The sequence below is a fragment of the Antechinus flavipes genome, chromosome 1 (genome assembly GCF_016432865.1).
Source record: "Antechinus flavipes isolate AdamAnt ecotype Samford, QLD, Australia chromosome 1, AdamAnt_v2, whole genome shotgun sequence".
NCBI classification, from domain to species: Eukaryota; Metazoa; Chordata; class Mammalia; order Dasyuromorphia; family Dasyuridae; genus Antechinus; species Antechinus flavipes.
This window is the reverse complement of record NC_067398.1, coordinates 229030168-229047288: the sequence shown is the minus strand read 5'-3', so window position 1 is coordinate 229047288 and position 17121 is coordinate 229030168. Positions and strand designations below refer to the sequence as shown.

General features: G+C 37.9%; 1 protein-coding gene across 8 annotated transcripts in view; it reads right to left on the bottom strand.

Moving 5' to 3' along the window:
- Positions 1-17121, bottom strand: part of MPRIP (myosin phosphatase Rho interacting protein) — a 218085-nt gene that overhangs the window by 184060 nt on the left and 16904 nt on the right. The gene's annotated exons all lie outside the window — the stretch shown is intronic.

Here is a 17121-nt window from a genome sequence, read left to right as displayed (position 1 = left end):
AAGAAACAATCAGCAGGATGATTTCAGAGAGGCCTGGAGAGATTTACATAGACTGATGCTGAGTAAAATGAGTAGAACCAAGAGATCATTGTACACGGCAACAGCAAGATTATATGATAATCAATTCTGATGGATATGGCTCTTTTCAACAGTGAGGTGATTCAGACCAATTCCAATAAACTTGTGATGGAAAGAGCCATCTGAATCCAGAAGGAGGACTGTGGGGACTGAGTGTGTATTACAACTTCTATTTTCACCTTTGTTGTTGTTTGCCTGCTTGTTTTTTTCACTCATTTTTCCCCCTTTTAATCAGACTAGTCTTTGGTCTAAGAAAGACAATCAAAAGAATTTCCTTTTATTACTAATCTGGCATTAAATAAAGGACTTAAATTCTCCACACACAACTCTCTCAAACCCTTATGATCTTATTTTTCTTGTGCAGCATGATAAATGGGGAAATATACATAGAAGACTTGTACATGTTTCACATATATTACTTTCTATCTAAGGGAGGTGGTGGGGGAAGGGAGGGAGAAAAAATTGGAACACAAGGTTTTGCAAGAGTGAATACTGAAAACTATCTTTGCATATATTTTGAAAACAAAAAAAGCTATTATTAAAAAAAAAAAAAAAAAGGAAAGGTTTGGAAGACCTATTATGCTGCATGGGATAGTGAGATGAAAAAGGAGGCATGGGAAGATACCTAACAGCAGACAGGGCCTAGCTTCAGTTGTATAATGTAAATTTGGGAGGAGAGCTAGATGGCACAGTGAATAGAATAGCAGGCCTGGAGTCAGGAAGAATCATATTCATGGGTTCAAATCCAGCCTCAGATTTTGTAACCTTGGGCAAGTAACTTAGGCCTGTTTGCCTCAATTCTTCACCTATAAAATGAAGAGGGAAACAACAAATTCCTCTTAGTATAGAGACCAAAAAACAAACAAATAAAAAAATCCCAAATGGGGTCACAAAAAATGAGACAGGACTGAAAAACAACAAAAGTAACATGCAGTGAATATAGTCAAAAATAATTGCATGGTTTTCTACACTTTTTTTCAATAGTACATACAGGAATTCCTCCAGATTTTCAATAGATAGAAGACAGGACAAAGATTCAAATTCTACCTCTAATACTTACTAACTGCAAGACCCTGGCCAAGTCATCTAATTTCCCTAGGCCTCAGTTTCCTCTTCTATAAAACAAAGGGATTGGGTACAATGATCTCTAAGGTTCTTTTCAGTCCCTATGAGCTCCAACTACAAAACCACATCCCCAGTTCCATGTAAACTCTTTTCTAAGCACCAGAGGAACACTCCTCACAACCTCAGGAAAGACATCTCCACCTGACATCTAAATGAATCAATCCAAAACAAAGTTTGCTATCTTTCCCACTTAAACCCGTTCTTCATCTTGACTTTCCTATTTGTCAACAATGTCAAAATTCAGCCAGAGTCCCACTCAGTAGCACAACTCTGTCACTAGTTCCCAGGCTTTCCTCTTACAGGTACCCTATCAGCTGCCGAATTCTTCCCAGCTCAGATCTATCTCACTCCAGAAAACCTCCTTCATCAAGTCTATCTTGGTATGACTGGGGTCTATTCAAAAGCCTGGTACACTTTGGGTACATTGTTGAACTGAATCCCCCTCTTCACTTTTAGTACCTGCCTTATTCATCAGACCTTATATATATATAGCCCACTAATGCAGTTACATAATATTTATTCCAGCTGCCCATAGGTGTCTTATTCCCCTAATGGACTAGAAGCAGTTTGGAAAGCAAATATATTTTATATAAATTTTGAATCTCTATTAGTATCTAGCTCAATCTTCTTTACAGTGTAGGTAATTAATAATCACTTATTAAATTATACTGTATGATGATATGGCCCAATGGAAAGACAACTGAAATGTAAGTCAGGAAAGCTACATGACCAGGCTCAAATTATCTCGGAGTTGATCAATAAATATTTATTAAGCATCTATCATGTGCCAGACACTGTGCTTACTAAGTGCTGCACTTAACAAAGAAAAGCATAAGATCGTCCCTGACCTCAAGGAACTTATGACCTACAACACATAAAAAAGATGCTGAAAAAAGGCTGAGGAAGGTTATGGCTGGAAGGGTAGTGATAAAGTCCTGTTTACTTGGAGGGAAATGATCTGAAGAGGTGAGCATTTCAGAGCTGATATCATCGTATGATTCTAGAATGATGAGTTTCTGAAGATCGTAAAGCAACTGGATGAGAAACAGTGAGCTGAATTCCATAAAAACCCTCCTTAAATGGTAACAGATCAGGAATGGGGGGTCCCCAACATCAGAAGAAGGCAGGGGCCCAAAGGCAGTGAGTGCTAAGGAAATGAGAGTTTCAGAGTTGAGTCCGTCTTGCAGATTGGTAGGTTCTGAAGATTATGAAGCCCAGGAAAGAAACTGCTTTCTCTGAATTTCAGTTTTTTCAGTAATAAATTTAGGGAATTAGACCAGGTCTGAAGTTCTTAACTGGGAGTACAAAGATTCCCAAATAGTTCTTGAATAGGCTTTCCAGAGGATTTCTGAAGTTGGATTGAAAAAAAATTAATCTTTATTTTCACTACCAAAAGTTAGCATTTCCTTCATTATCACTGTAGGCAACAGATATTCTGAGAAAGCATCCATAGGTTTCAGAAGACTGCTGAAAAGATCAATAACACAAACACACACACACACACTCTAGTTTTTCCAGCTATAAATTTAAGTAATTAGACCAGATCTTAACCTGGCATGCAGATTCACAACACAGGACAGCTAGGTGATGCAGGGGAGAAAGTGTCTGGTCTGGAGTCAGGAAAACTGATCTTCTCAAGTTCCATTCTAACCTCAGATACTTACTAGCTGTATGACCCTGAGCAAATCACTTAACTTTGGAAGCCTCAGTTTCCTCATCTATAAAATTAAGCTGGAGGAAGAAATAGCAAACCAGTATCTTTACTATGATGGGGTCATAGAGAGTAAGAAACAACTGAAAAACTGAACAACAAATCTTTTCCCCAACAATCCTGGGAAGCAAATGCAATTATTATCCACATTTTAGATGCATACTGGGGTTAAGAGAATTTCACTAGATGTTGGGGCTTAGATAGGTTGCAATTTGCACCACTGGAGGGAACTCCAGAACAGATGAGCTCACAGATTTATTTGAGTATATAATCCAAATAAGAAAAAGATTATTTACTCCTTAGACCCAGAAGTCCTCAGTGAAAAGATGTAACAGTCAACGCTTCATGGGTAAACCTCCCACCCCCTTTATTTATCACAATGGAGCTCTATACTAGTCAGGTCATACAGCAAAAATGACAAAAGAATGGATCTTAGAAACTGCCAACCAAGAGATCAAAACAGTTATAAAGACCACTAACTCTCTAAGGTTTCTTTTGAGTGTTTCATGGATATCTGCTCTCACTGGGAATATAAAATGAAATGAGAAAATGTGAGCCTGGCACTAGAGCTCATCTAGATTCTGAGATCTACTCTGAAAGGCAGGGATTGAGCCGAGATCTGCTCAAGGATCCTAAGAAATGAATACTATCCCCTAAAAAACTCTCAGGAAGCAAATTCCAGTTAGAAACAAACAATGGCCTCCGTCCTACCAATGGATAATCCACTTAGGTCAATGTCCTTGCAGGAAATTCCTTAGGAGTGATTTCCTCTTGTTAACATAGGCCAATTTTTTCAGATGATGAGGATGAGGGTGATTTTGGACAACACCGACAATAATGGGGATGACGAAGATGACAGCATTTATGTAGCATTCAAGTTGGAAGAAAAAAGTACTCTGGCAGAAAGTTCTATGGGCAGAGTGTGCTCCAGTTGATATTTCTTTTGTGGTTATTTAATTTGCTTTTTTGCAAAGAAGTTTGTTCCTGTTGGTAACTTCTCCATACATGACCTATTGTTTGGCATTTCCCATATTCTAAGCCACAGAAAAAGGAGAAATACTTCTTCAGCAGCTGGCTGGACATCTTTATGAACTAATAAATAATCTACTCTCTCTCCTCTTTATTTCTTGGACTATTAAACAGCAACCACCCTCCTTCTACCAAAACCTCCTGGTTCCCATAACTACAAAGAAGGTAAGACACTCAGAGAAATAAAAATATACATATACCTGTATATATACATGTAATAATAAGAGAGAATTGTTATGTAGTGCTTGCTATGTACCAGGTACTTTGTTAAACATTTTACAATGACTATTTCACTTGATCTTCAGAACAATCTTGGGAGGTAGATGATATTATTATCTCCACTTTATAGATTAAGAAACTGAAGCAAACAGAATTTAAGTGACTTGCTCAGGATCACACAGCTAGTAAGTATCTGAGGTTGGATCTAAATTTAGGTCTTCTTGATTCCAGATCCGACTCTCCTAATTCAAGATTAAGTGAACTTACTCATAGAAGCTGCCCACCCCACCTAAACCAACCTATAGTAATAAGCTCTCTCTTTTCTTCAAATAAACAAGTAAAAACCATCCTGTAAAACATAAAGTGTTATATTACCTCAGCTAAGATGATGAAATTTCAAAAACAACTCAGCTGTTCAAAAGAGTGAAGTCCACTTCAAAGCAGTTCTCTTGGGAGGCTGCATGACTATTCTAAGAAAGCATCTATGGCTCGAAATCCCATTATAAATCTCACAAGAGAACCTCTTGTTTCATTACTTTGCCCACATTTCATCTGGGGACAACAAGCTCAGATTTCCCAATCTGATCCACCATTTATTCAACATATCCAGCACAGAATGCCATTTGGTATTTTTTAAAATCAAATTCATCCTCAAAGGATAATAACTTATTGCCCCGAGAACAACCCAAAGAACATGCTACAAGCTGTTAAAGGCAGTTCCCATTGAACAATGGGAGGAATGTTCCAAGAAATTGCACACTCAAGAGTACATGACTTCCCAAAAGGAATACATTCAAGTTCATTTATGTGGTTCCCAACTTGGGGACTGAAGACTATGGGAATGACACCAACTTTTGGGTGAATCCATGGGCAACGTTCTACTGAAGACCCAAGAGTATGTCTTCGTAAGATGCAGGATACTCTATCTTACCTATCCAAACCAGCAGCACTGAACACACTTGCCAGAAGCTTTTAACCATTAATTAGAAATGACTACAAACCCACCATTCATACTGCCAATCACCTAGAGGGAAGCAGATATTAAGAGGAGGAGGAAGGCAGATATGACATAGTAGAAATAGAATTAGACTATTCCCCCACAGAAGGCAAGTTCCTTGAGAATAGGGGACTTTTGTCTTTGTATTTTCTCTACCTAGCACATAAGAGGCACTTAATAAATATTTGTTAACTGACTAATGGGAAGGTAACCTGGGTTTTACTCCTAGCTATCATACTTCTATAATTTCTGAGAAAGCCATTTTCCCTTCTTTAGATTTCAATCTCTTCATCTGTAGAATAAGAGGGTTGAGCAGGATGATGCCTTAGGTACCTTTCAGTTCTATGAAAAAAGAGATCAGGGGCAACTAGGTGGTGCAGTGGATAGAACATCAACCCTGAAGTCAGGAGGATCTGAATTCAAATCTGGTCTCAGACACTTAACACTTCCTAGCTGTGTGACCCTGGGGAATTCACTTAACTCCAATTGCCTCAGCAAAAAAAAAAAAAAAGGAAATAAAATAATAAGTGCCTTGGATGGTGAGAATGATTATTAAGGCATAAAGAAAAGCAAAAACTAGGCCCTGCCCTCAAGGAACCCTCAAAGACAGCATGCAAATAACCAGGGACAAATTAAAATATTGGCAAGGTAAAATGGAGATAATCTTAGTGGGATGGCACTAACAAAGCAGTAAGAGGAGATCTGAAAGTCTTTTACAGAAAGTAGGATTTTAGCTGGGATTTGAAGAAAGCCAGGAAGAGAAAGGGAGTTCTAACCATGGAAGATGGCCAGTGAAAAGGAATCTACTCAGGAGATAAAGCATTATCACTGGCTTTTATAGAAAGTAGGATTTTAGCTGGGACTTGAAGAAAGCCAGGAGGAGAAAGGGAGTTCCAACCATGGAAGATGGCCAGTGAAAAGGAACCTAAAGCATTATCACTGAATGGCAGAATCTGTGGAGGGAATAAAATACAAGAACAGTGGAAAGATAGATTGGAGCCAGTTTATAAAGGAATTTAAGTGTCAACAGATTTTATATTTGACTCAAAATAACAGGGAGCTATTGGAGTTAACTAAATGGGAGGATGACAAGAAAGCAAGATAACTTTGATAACTAAATGGAGGATACAATAGAGTGAAGAAAGAAGAGGCAGAGACACAAGACTATAGGAGGGAGGAAAGTATATGACTGGAAAGGTAGAAAAGTGCCAGGTCGTAAGGAGCTTCAAAGGTCAAACAGAGGAAGTAGTTATCTCTCAAATCTAGTCACTTGTTACCCACCAGCGAAGAGTCAACCCTGCCAAGAGTTTTAAGACAAAGTCCAACTTCTTCAGCCCAACCGTTTAGACTCTTCATAATCGAACTCCATTCTATACATCTAAATATTTTCCACACTTCCCAACACTAATGGGCGGGGCTCTTTATTGCTCTCTACACGTGTCAAGTTCAGGTGTTCAATTTATATTACAAGACTAAATCCAATTCTAGCCCCTATGACTTCACTCATGCCGTTTCCTTCCCTTGAAATGCAAACTCTTCGGGAAATCTTTACATCTCACTCTTCCCCTTAAAGACCCAGGGCTAGTCCTACCACCTAGCTTTCTCTTATTGCTCTGGCCCACAAAGATCTCCCTATTAAGTAGTTCAACATTTTATTGTCTTTTAAGTGCTTCATCGCCATGATTATTATTTGCCCACTTGGATTAGAGGGAGCTTTTTCTTATCTAATATAAGGTGAGCACACAGAAAGCACTCACAAAACAACTGCTTGCTCAAGAAAAGTCTATGCTCTGCTAAAAAACAAAACCAAACCAAAAAAAACTCACTGTAACTTGGGAAACAGAAAAAAATGATAGTAGTATATCATCTCAGACATTAAAAGTACAAAACCAACTGAGACATTGTCCTCCAAGTACAAAGCAAGCTAAGAATGTATTAGTCCAGCTTGGACTGCCAGCCACCAAGATACAGGCTTAGAAGCCAGCAAGGTGAAAACAGCAACCTATCTTTCCAGCCTTATTAAATGGACATCATTTCTCAAGCTCCATCATGCAGCCAAACTGGCCATTTCTCTCTAATCTTTATAGACTGAACCACATCTGGCTTTGCACTGACCAGGGGAGTCCCTCATGTCTGGAATGAACTTTTTCCTCAGCTCTGTCCGCCTCATTGAACCTTCTCTTCCTTTGAGAGGAAAATTCAAGTATCAATTTCTATATAAGCCTTTCTTGATCCTTGCTCATCTGCTAGTTTCCTCATTAATTTAACTTGTATTTTTTTTGCACTCATATATATGTGGGGGGGTATACTGATACTCACACATACATATGCACATATATGTCTTCCTCACTGAGTGGAATACTTTCTTTTTTTAATTTTTTGTATCCCCAACACCTAGTTCAGTGCCAGACAATGGAAACACTTTAAAAATGCTAGTTGATTGAGGTTAACAAACATACGTATTTTGCATATAAGATTAAGAAATCCAGTCAACAAAAACTAGGATGGGGAGAAGAATGACAAAAGAAACAAAGCAATTGGAAAGTCACTCAGAGACAAAAAGTAAAAACCAAGTTCTAGAGGAAAAGTTAAACTCAAAAAAAAAAAAAAAACTGACACCAGAATAGAGCCGACTTGAAGAGCAGATGGGGCCAATTATCCTGGGGCTTGGATTTTTTCTGGAGAAGACAGCAGAGTTTAAAATCAAACCAAACCAAACCAAGAAAATTTGCACATGCACTGTTACACACCAGGCCAGAGGAATGCTGTTGGTGGTGAAAGGAAGAAAGGGCATGTGTAGATCCAAAATCCAACCAAAATACCAGTCCATCATGAAGTCCCAGGCTCCAGAGCTATCACTGAGACCCCCAAATTCCTAGCTTCTCTCAAGTAGGAAGGTCCATATGACCCTGAAATCTCCGTCATCTCCGAAACTTCTAATTCTTTCATCTTATCTCCAACCAACCCTTCAGAGTTGTATTCATCCATCATGGGAAAACAGAGTATTGGATTGGGATTCAGGAGAAACCTGAGTTTCAATCCTGCCTCTGTTCATATACAACCAAAGGACTAGAGCCAAATCAAAATTAAACGTAACAGGGGCATTTGGGTGATACAGTGAATAGTGTACAGGGCCTGAAGCTGGGAAGACCTGACTCCAGGCAAGTCACTTAATCCTGACTACCTCAAAAAAAAAAAAAAAAAAAAAAAGTAAATGTAAGAAAAACATATCGATTATACAGACCTGAATAAGAACTATGGAGAGACATATTCAATCTACTTCTTTGTGAAGGTGGGAGGTCCTTAAATGTTACATACTAAATTATGTTTTCATATTTTTACAATATGTTAATGAGTTGACTTATTTTTTTCCCCATCTTTAAAAAGGATTATTTGTCACAGGGAATCCACTCTGGGAGGGGGAAAGGAAGGAATATGTGGGATAACTATGGTGATGAAAGAAAGAGAAAATATCAATAAAAATTTTATTTTCAAAAAATTCCTATGGAAATCCTATTTTCCCAGCCAAATGTTTCTCAAATCCATTCCTTCCTTCACATTTCCAATTGCTAATCAAATAAAGTAGGTATTTATTAAGCATTTACTATGTAGGTACTGAGTCACAAAAGCAAGGAGGAAACAATATTTTAAATACTGTTTAAATAGAGACAACTTGTACAAAACTACATGCAACATATATGCAAAATAAATGAAGTAATCCTGGGAGCAGGAGGACACTAATAACTAGAGAGTTAGGAAAAGTCTTCACATAGGTGATGCTTACATTGATCACCAGGACTATGTGCAACATAAATGCTCTCTATTCTGTGATTTTGAAGAAATTTCTAAGAAATCCAGAGGCCCCCACTGAAATTCCCTTGTAATTTACTTTATTTTCACTATCTTTCCAGCCACACAATATATTACTGCCCTTCATACACTCCACAGTGCAGCCAAAACTCCCTTCTTATTGCTTCTTATGTGGATAAAGTACTGGACCCAGAGACAAGAAAACTCATCTTCCCAAGTTCAAATCTGGCCTCAGACACTTATTAGTTGTGTGATCTTGAGCAAGTCACTTAACCTTATGTGCCTCAATTTCCTCACTTGTCAAATGAACTGGAGAAGAAAATAACGAATCACTTCAGTATCTTTGCCAAGAAAACCCCAAATAGGGTCACAAAGAATCAGACAGGACAGAAATGACTGAACAATAAAGCATATAACATTATCCATACCTGGGGCATAATTCCCTCCTTATTCATTATCTTATGAAGCCTTTTCTGATTCTTCTAATTACTTTGTATTTATTTTGTCTATTCTTAAACACTAAGGCTTCTTCCCCAGGACAATTTAAATTCTCTGAAGGTGGACCCTACTTCATTTAGTTGCTATATTCCCAGGGCCTATATAGCAGACTTATAATGAATACCATTTGAATGAAATCAGAATTCAAAATCTTCCCCTTACATTTAGAAGCAAGTCACTTACTTGACATCAAAGACCCCTACTCTTCTCATCTGTAAAACTGGGATGATAATACCTCCTTCACAGGATTATTTTAAGGATTAAATAGGCCATAAATGGAAAATTTTCTTTTTCCTCAATAATATTTCCCAAATACATGTAAAGATAAATTTCAACATTTAGGAGTTTTTTTGTTAATAGTTTTTTAATTTTCAAAACACATGCAAAAATAATTTAACATGACCCTTGCAAAACCTGAGTTTCAAATTTTTCTCCCTCCCTTCCTCTCCCTTCCTCCCCTAGACAGCAAGTAATCTAATATAGGTTAAACACATGCAATTCTTCTAAACATTTCCACATTCTTGCTACACAAGAAAAAATAGATCAAAAAGGAGAAAAAAAAATGAGAAAGGAAAAAAAGGAAGCAAAAAACAACAAAAAAAGGTGAAAATACTATGTGTGATCTACATTCAGTCCCCATATCCTCTGGATGCGGATGGCTCTCTCTATCACAAGGCTATTGGAATTGGCCTGAATCACCTCATCGTTGAAAAGGTTAAATATGTTCAAAAATGAAAAGTTTTTAAAGTGCAATATCAATTGTTAGATTTTTTATTATTATTCTAATTCAGAGATGGAGCAATGTGTAAAGAGAGTGCAATTACAGTCCTACAGACCAATTTGTTGTTAATAAGAAAATCATTATCATACAACTTCATAGATCATAGGACTTAACAGTTTCCAAAGGATTTTTCCAAACAATATCTCACTTAATCCTGACAACAAGCCTGGTAAATAGACAAAGGAAAGTTAATCATCCTCATTTTATTATTGAAGAAACAAACTTGGGTCAGCTAGATGGCACAGTAAATAGAGCAATGACCCCGGAGAGAGGAGGACCCAAGTTCAAATCCAGCCTCAGACACTTAACACACTATGTGACTCTGGCAAGTTAATCCTAAATGCCTCTCAAAAAACAAAACAAAACAAAACAAAACAAAAAAAAAAAAAAAAAAAAACCTAGGCTAATGACAGACACATCTGGTAGAGCAAGACCTAATTGTCCTGCCTCCAGGATCTCAATGGTCTATATGAAAAAGAAACATCAACACAACTTGGTGAAGAGGGAAAATTATGGACCTAAACCCAGTGAGCTACAAGCATTTAGGGAAATTTTTCTTCCAATCATAGGCTGTTTTCATAATCTAGATCACTTTTTTTTCACAGAGTCGCCAGACTATTTTTTTTTAATTAAAGCTTTTTATTTTTCAAAATATATGCGTGGACAAGTCTTCAACATTAGCCCTTGCAAAACCCTGGGTTCCAATTTTCCCCCCTTCCCTCACACACTCCCCTAGATGGCAAGTATTGACTATTACTTATTAAGGCTCTTTCTAGCCATTTCACATCTTGCTGTCTGCCCATAGTCATCTTCCTTCTTCTCTCCTCCTCTTCCTTCTCCATAATGATAAACTCTGGAGTCTTCCAGAAGGCAGCTTCCCTGTTATTTCCAAACCATGCTGCCCACCTATGTTACTCCTCTCCAGCTTTAGAGACTACCTCTTTTGCTTGTATCTAAATGTCCATCACTTACCACAGTATCTGCCACAAAGTAAGCACTTAATAAATGAGTTAGCATAAGTGCTTTGAAGACTTCAAAGCACTATATAAATACTCATTATTATCATAGTTATCATTATCATTTTTATAAGTCCAGCAAGGCAATCAAATAGCAAGAATTTATTAAGTGCTTATTATGTTCTTTACGAGGCGTACAATATATTATGTGTCCAAAAAAAAAAATCCCTGACCTTAAGATTACATTCTCCTAAATAACAATTTAAGTTCAGAGAGAAAATTATTTGTTCTGACGCCAAATTCAATATACTAAGCATAGAGAATACAAAAATACAATGTATAAAAGAAATTTGTCATTTAACATAATTTATTCTATTTCAGAGGGGAAACGATTCTAATTGTCAAATGCTCATATATAAAATGGTATTTAGAAAATAGGCATATATCTTCACCCAGAGAGAGGACTGTGGGAACTGAATGTAGATCACAACATAGCATTTTTACTCTTTTTGCTGTTTTTGTTTATTTGCATTTTGTTTTCTCTAATTTTTTTCTCTTTTTGATTTGATTTTTCTTGTGCAGCAAGATAACTGTATAAATATGTATACGTATACTGGATTTAACATATTATAACATACAATGGATTATTTGCCATCTAGAGGAGGGAATGGGGCGAAGAAGGGGAAAATTTGGAACACAAGGCTATGCAAGGATCAATGTTGAAAAATTATCCATGCAAGTTTTGAAAATAAAAAGCTTTAGGGGCATCTAGATGGCACAGTGCATAGAGAACCAGCCCTGAAATCAGGAGGACCCGAGTTCAAATCTGGTCTCAGACACTTAACACTTCCTAGTTGTGTGACGCTGGGCAAATCACTTAACCCCAATTGCCTCAGCAAAAATAAATAAATAAATAGTTTTTTAAGGGGATAAAAAGCTTTAATTAAAAAAAATGAGAAAAGCAAAAAAAAAAAAAAAGAGGCATAGTAAGTTCTGATTATATAAAAATACCAAATACAAAGGATAATACAAACAGATCTTCATACACTTCACAAAAATGTAAATGTATAATATAAGCATTTGAATGTATTTGTTAAATTTCCTATGCTTTAAATATGCTTCTCATACCACTGAAATCTTCATTTTAAAACAGTTGCTGAGCTTAATAAAAGTGGCCATTTTGGTGGCAAAATAAAAAGAAAAGAAAAAGAAATCTATCATTCTGGTTTGTCCATCCTCAGCTATCAAAGTTATCTTCCTCAAAAGCAAAACTGATCATGTCACTCCACTATTCAATAATCTCCAATGGTTCCCTATTATCTTTAGGATCAAACGTAAAGTGTTATGTTTGGCTTTAAAAGTCCCTCATAATCTGGCCCTGATCCACCTTTCCAGTCTCTGTATACTTTACTCCAGCCACAGACTCTATTATCCAGCAACAATAATTCCTCCTTGCTATTCCTCCCCACAAGATACTCCATTCCCTAACACCATGTGGTTTCTCCCTTCTGGTTTTCCAGTCATTTCGGTTGTGTATAACTCTCCATGACCTCACTTGGGTTTTCTTGGCAGATACTGGAGTAGTTTGCCATTTCCTTCTCCAGTTCATTTGACAGAAAAGGAAACTGAGGCAAACTGAAGCTAGATTTGAGCTCAATCTTCCAGGTCCAGCACACAGTACCACCTAATTGCCCCTTCAATTCTCAGCTAAAAGTCCCACCTTCTACAAGAAGCCTTTTTCCAATTCCCCTTAAAGCTGAGATTAACTCCAATTCATCTTGCTTGTACACAGTTGCTTACATGTCCACTCTCTCATTCAATGGTGAGCTCTTTGAAGGTAGAGATACTTTTTACCTTTCTTTGTATCCTAAGGACTTAGCACTGTGTCTGGTAGATGCTTGCTGATTAAGATAGTGGGCAAATTAGGATATGAGGGAGAACATCAATACAAGAAAAAATCCAGGAGAAAAAAGACGAATTCAAAGGAAAAATCCAAGAAATGTGCAGAGGATAAGCTTACTTTTAAAAGCAGTGCTTGTACTTAATTGAGTGATAAAGAAGGCTTCATGGGGAAAAAATGGCAGCTAAGCAGGGACTCAAAGGAAGGGAAGGGCTCCAATACTTCAACAGACAGATGCATTTTTGCTTTGTTTTGTTTATTTTGGGTGTGTTGGGGATTTTTTGAAGGGGAGAGTAAAAAGAACAAAGACAGAGAGATAAGAAAGACCAGAAAGGGACAAGGAATGGAGAATATATTGATTGGTCTGAATGGAATGTCAAGAACATGCTAGTAAGTACAATGGGGCTGGAAAGGAAGGCTGGAGCCAGCCTGTGGAAGACTTTGAACACCAGATTCAGAAATTCATACTTTATTTGGTAGGCAATGGAAGGAAGAAGAGAAAGCAGAGGAAAGGAGGAGGGGGAAGGGGAGTGGGAGGGACTCTCATTCTGGCAACAAGTCCGCATTGCTGACATTTGTTTGATGTGTTGGCTCAAAAAGGAAAAATTAAAATCAAACAGCACTCAGAAAGAAAGCAGCTGATGCCGTCTTTAAATTCTTCCCTCCCTCTCCAACTCACCCTCTTTCTTCACTTCATACACCCCCCAGTCCAAAACAATAGCCAGCTCTCAGGTCTCCTACCCACACAGCAGCAGGGCACAACTGGAGGGGGTGGGAGAAAGAGAAAGTGACATTTTCAAAAAACTCCTCCGATGGGGACAGACAATGAGAACTTCATTTCTGGAGCAAGAAGCAACTGGTGACAAGGGAAGATTCTGACTGCCCAAGGGCAATGGCTTTTCAGGAAAGATCCTCCACTCTCCAACCTTTCCCCCCAAAAAAGCAAGACTGAAAGGTGGGAACAGGAAAAAGAGACTAGAAATCAAAGCTAGTGCAAACTCACAAATTAGCTACACCCTCAACAAGAGAATGTCCACTGACTTCCTGCTGTCCATGCTATAGCCCAGGAACCCGAGGGTCCCAAATCCCACCCAGAACTCCTCAGGCCTGCTTGACCTCCAAGTGGGCTTATGCTGCTGTAAAATAAATAGGCCCAGAGTCAACCACTTATTTTCATTTTTTATGTGTATAATAACAACAGCATCAATGCTGCCATTTTGTCAAACTGCTCAGCCCTCCCTGTGGATGAGAACTCCAAAAAATAGGATGTAACTACTTCATAGTACAGAAAAGGATCCTGAAGCCAGAAGATAAATGACTGAGGTCTCCAGAAAGTTTGTGGCAGGACAGGGACATGAATCCCCAGACTCCTAGGCCACAGGCTAGGTCTTCGATATATCCCACTGAAATAAGGAGTTATCAGAGAGAAACAAAGGGTAACAGACAGACTAGGGAACAGAAAGGAAGAAAAGCTATTTATGGCAATATCAAATACTGGCAAGACCTGGAAAAGGTAACTAGTCTTCTTTTAATTATTTGTCATAATGGCTCTTTTTGACAACAAAATGATTCAGGCAAATTCCGATAGATTTGTGATAGAGAGGGTCATTTGCATCCATAGAGAGGACTATGGAGACTATGTGGATCACAACATAGTAATTTTACTTTTTTCTTCTTGTTTGTTTGTTGTTTTGTTGCTTTTTTTTTCCTCATGTTTTCTTTTTGATCTGATTTTTCTTGTGCAGCATGATAATTGTAGAAATACTTATAGGAAATATTGAATTACTTGTTGCCTAAGGGAGGGGATAGGGAAAGGGAGGGAGAAAAATTTGGAATATAAGGTTTTGCTAGAGTAAGTGTTGAAAATTATACATATATTTTGAAAATAAAAAGCTAATGTATACATATACATACACATATATACAATATACACACATATAGTATATTGATAGATAATAATTATTTGTCATCGACAGTTTAGACTTCCCCATGAAGAAATTTATGAAACTTGAAAAATGCTTTTCAACCCTTTAGGAGACTTTCACTTCACAATGGAACTCTAACTGGAAGCAGTCAGCCTGTCCATATAAATAAGTGTGGATTGCAAACTCAAGGGCAGAGGCTATGTCTTGCACTTAATACACCCTCATCTTTGAAATTGCATTGATTTGTCGCCACCCCACAAGTGCCTGTTACCAAAATTTTTAAAAGCAGCACAGTTCAGCTGGGGGATAGTATAGGAGGGGTAAGGAGGCAATAAAGGACAGGAAGGGAAATAAGGAAGCCACTGCCATGACCAAGAGCTCTAAGCTATCTGCCAATCTATTTCCAAGAATAGAGCCAAACAAAGCCAAAAAATAGAAACAAAGTAGAGAAGAGAGCTTTTTTTGCCACTCAATTTTATATTCAAATACTCCTGCTATTGTAATTTCAACTGTTCCTAGAGTCATCCATTTAGAACCAGAAGGTCATCTAGTTTGATTTCTTCAGGGAGAAGAAATGACAGGGAGCTTGTGAGCCAGGTGTGAGAATAGATCAATTCAAAGGGAAGGAGGATGTCTAAGTCTAGATTCTGTTCATTCCCTGGGCCTGTTCCTTCCCTGACATCCTAACTTATGTTCCTAAGAAGTCATATGTATCAGGTTATCCTGTGAAGATGTCTGAAGTCCAGAACCCAAAAATCACAATATGTCACATCTGTGACAATCTACCAGAAGGTGGGTTGGGCTTGGGTCAGAGGTTAATGAACCTGAAGTCATGAGCATCTAGAGCATCCAGTTACCTTCCTTATAGTCTATATGAATTCTAAGTTCAATTCAAGTTACAAATTGGCTCTTCGAAAGCATTGAGTATTGGGGTTTTATTTTTGTTTATTTTTAACCAAATCCATAAAGACAAAGTCTTTAAAGTATTCTCCCCACAATTACCCTATCTCCTGCAAAATCCTCATGTGGAACTTAATTAAAGGGGTTGGGGAAAAAAGTTCCCAGGTATACTAATAATATTAATCTCATAAGGGTTTCAGAATGAAAATTATTTGTAGACCTTAGAGGGAAACTAGATGGGGAAGTGGATAGAGTGCTGGGCATGGATCCAGGAAGATCAGAGTCCAAACTAGTTTTTTCTTACCTGTGTGACCCTAGCATGTCACTTCATCCCTTTGTCTCCATTTCCTCATTTATAAAAAAAGAGATAATTTAAATAGCACCTATCTAGTAGAGCAAGGAGCAAATGTAAAGTACTTAGCACAGTACCTGGTACATAGTAAACAGATTAAAAACAGATCAAAAATCAATCCAGTATAAGAGAAAGACAGCTACATTTGATGTCAGTAGAAATCTGGGTTCCAATACTCCCTTCTTTACTAGCTGTCTAACCAGAAGCAAACAGCAACTTCTTTGAACTCCTCTGAAGATGGGGATAATGATGCTGATGGTACTCATCTCAACCTCGTCAAGTAAGATAATGAACATAAAATCAGCTTTAAAGTTCTAAGCATCAATTATTATAAAATTGAGTTAATCCTATCATTGTCTTTATCATCATCACTTTGGGCCTGACACCAAGAAAAAAGTGAGAACAGTAGGGCACTGTAATAGGCCAGCAGAGACTTTCACCATCTGCCTAAAACATTTAGGAGTTCTGATCCAGAGACAGGCAGCCCCTGCTAGATCAATAAACTAGATGTAATCGAAAGGGTTAAAATCTCCAGACAAACCAGGCTGTGGTTTCAAGTGAACTAGAATGACCTGACTTGGAGAACTAACAGACTGGTTTTGGAGATCCTGGCTTTGATCTGCAGAGAGAAAATGCCAACATATTGACCCACTTCTTCTCTTTCTCAGATGAAGGCGATAAGCCCAGCAGAAAGCAAGGGGCCATTCCAGACCAAGTACAGTGCTGAGAGCCAAGAACTGTGGGGTCCCAACCAAGCCAACTACCGTATGTGCCACATAGTTATAGGAGACATAGTATTTTAGAACAGAATGAGGCCTTAAACAACATCTAGACACAACC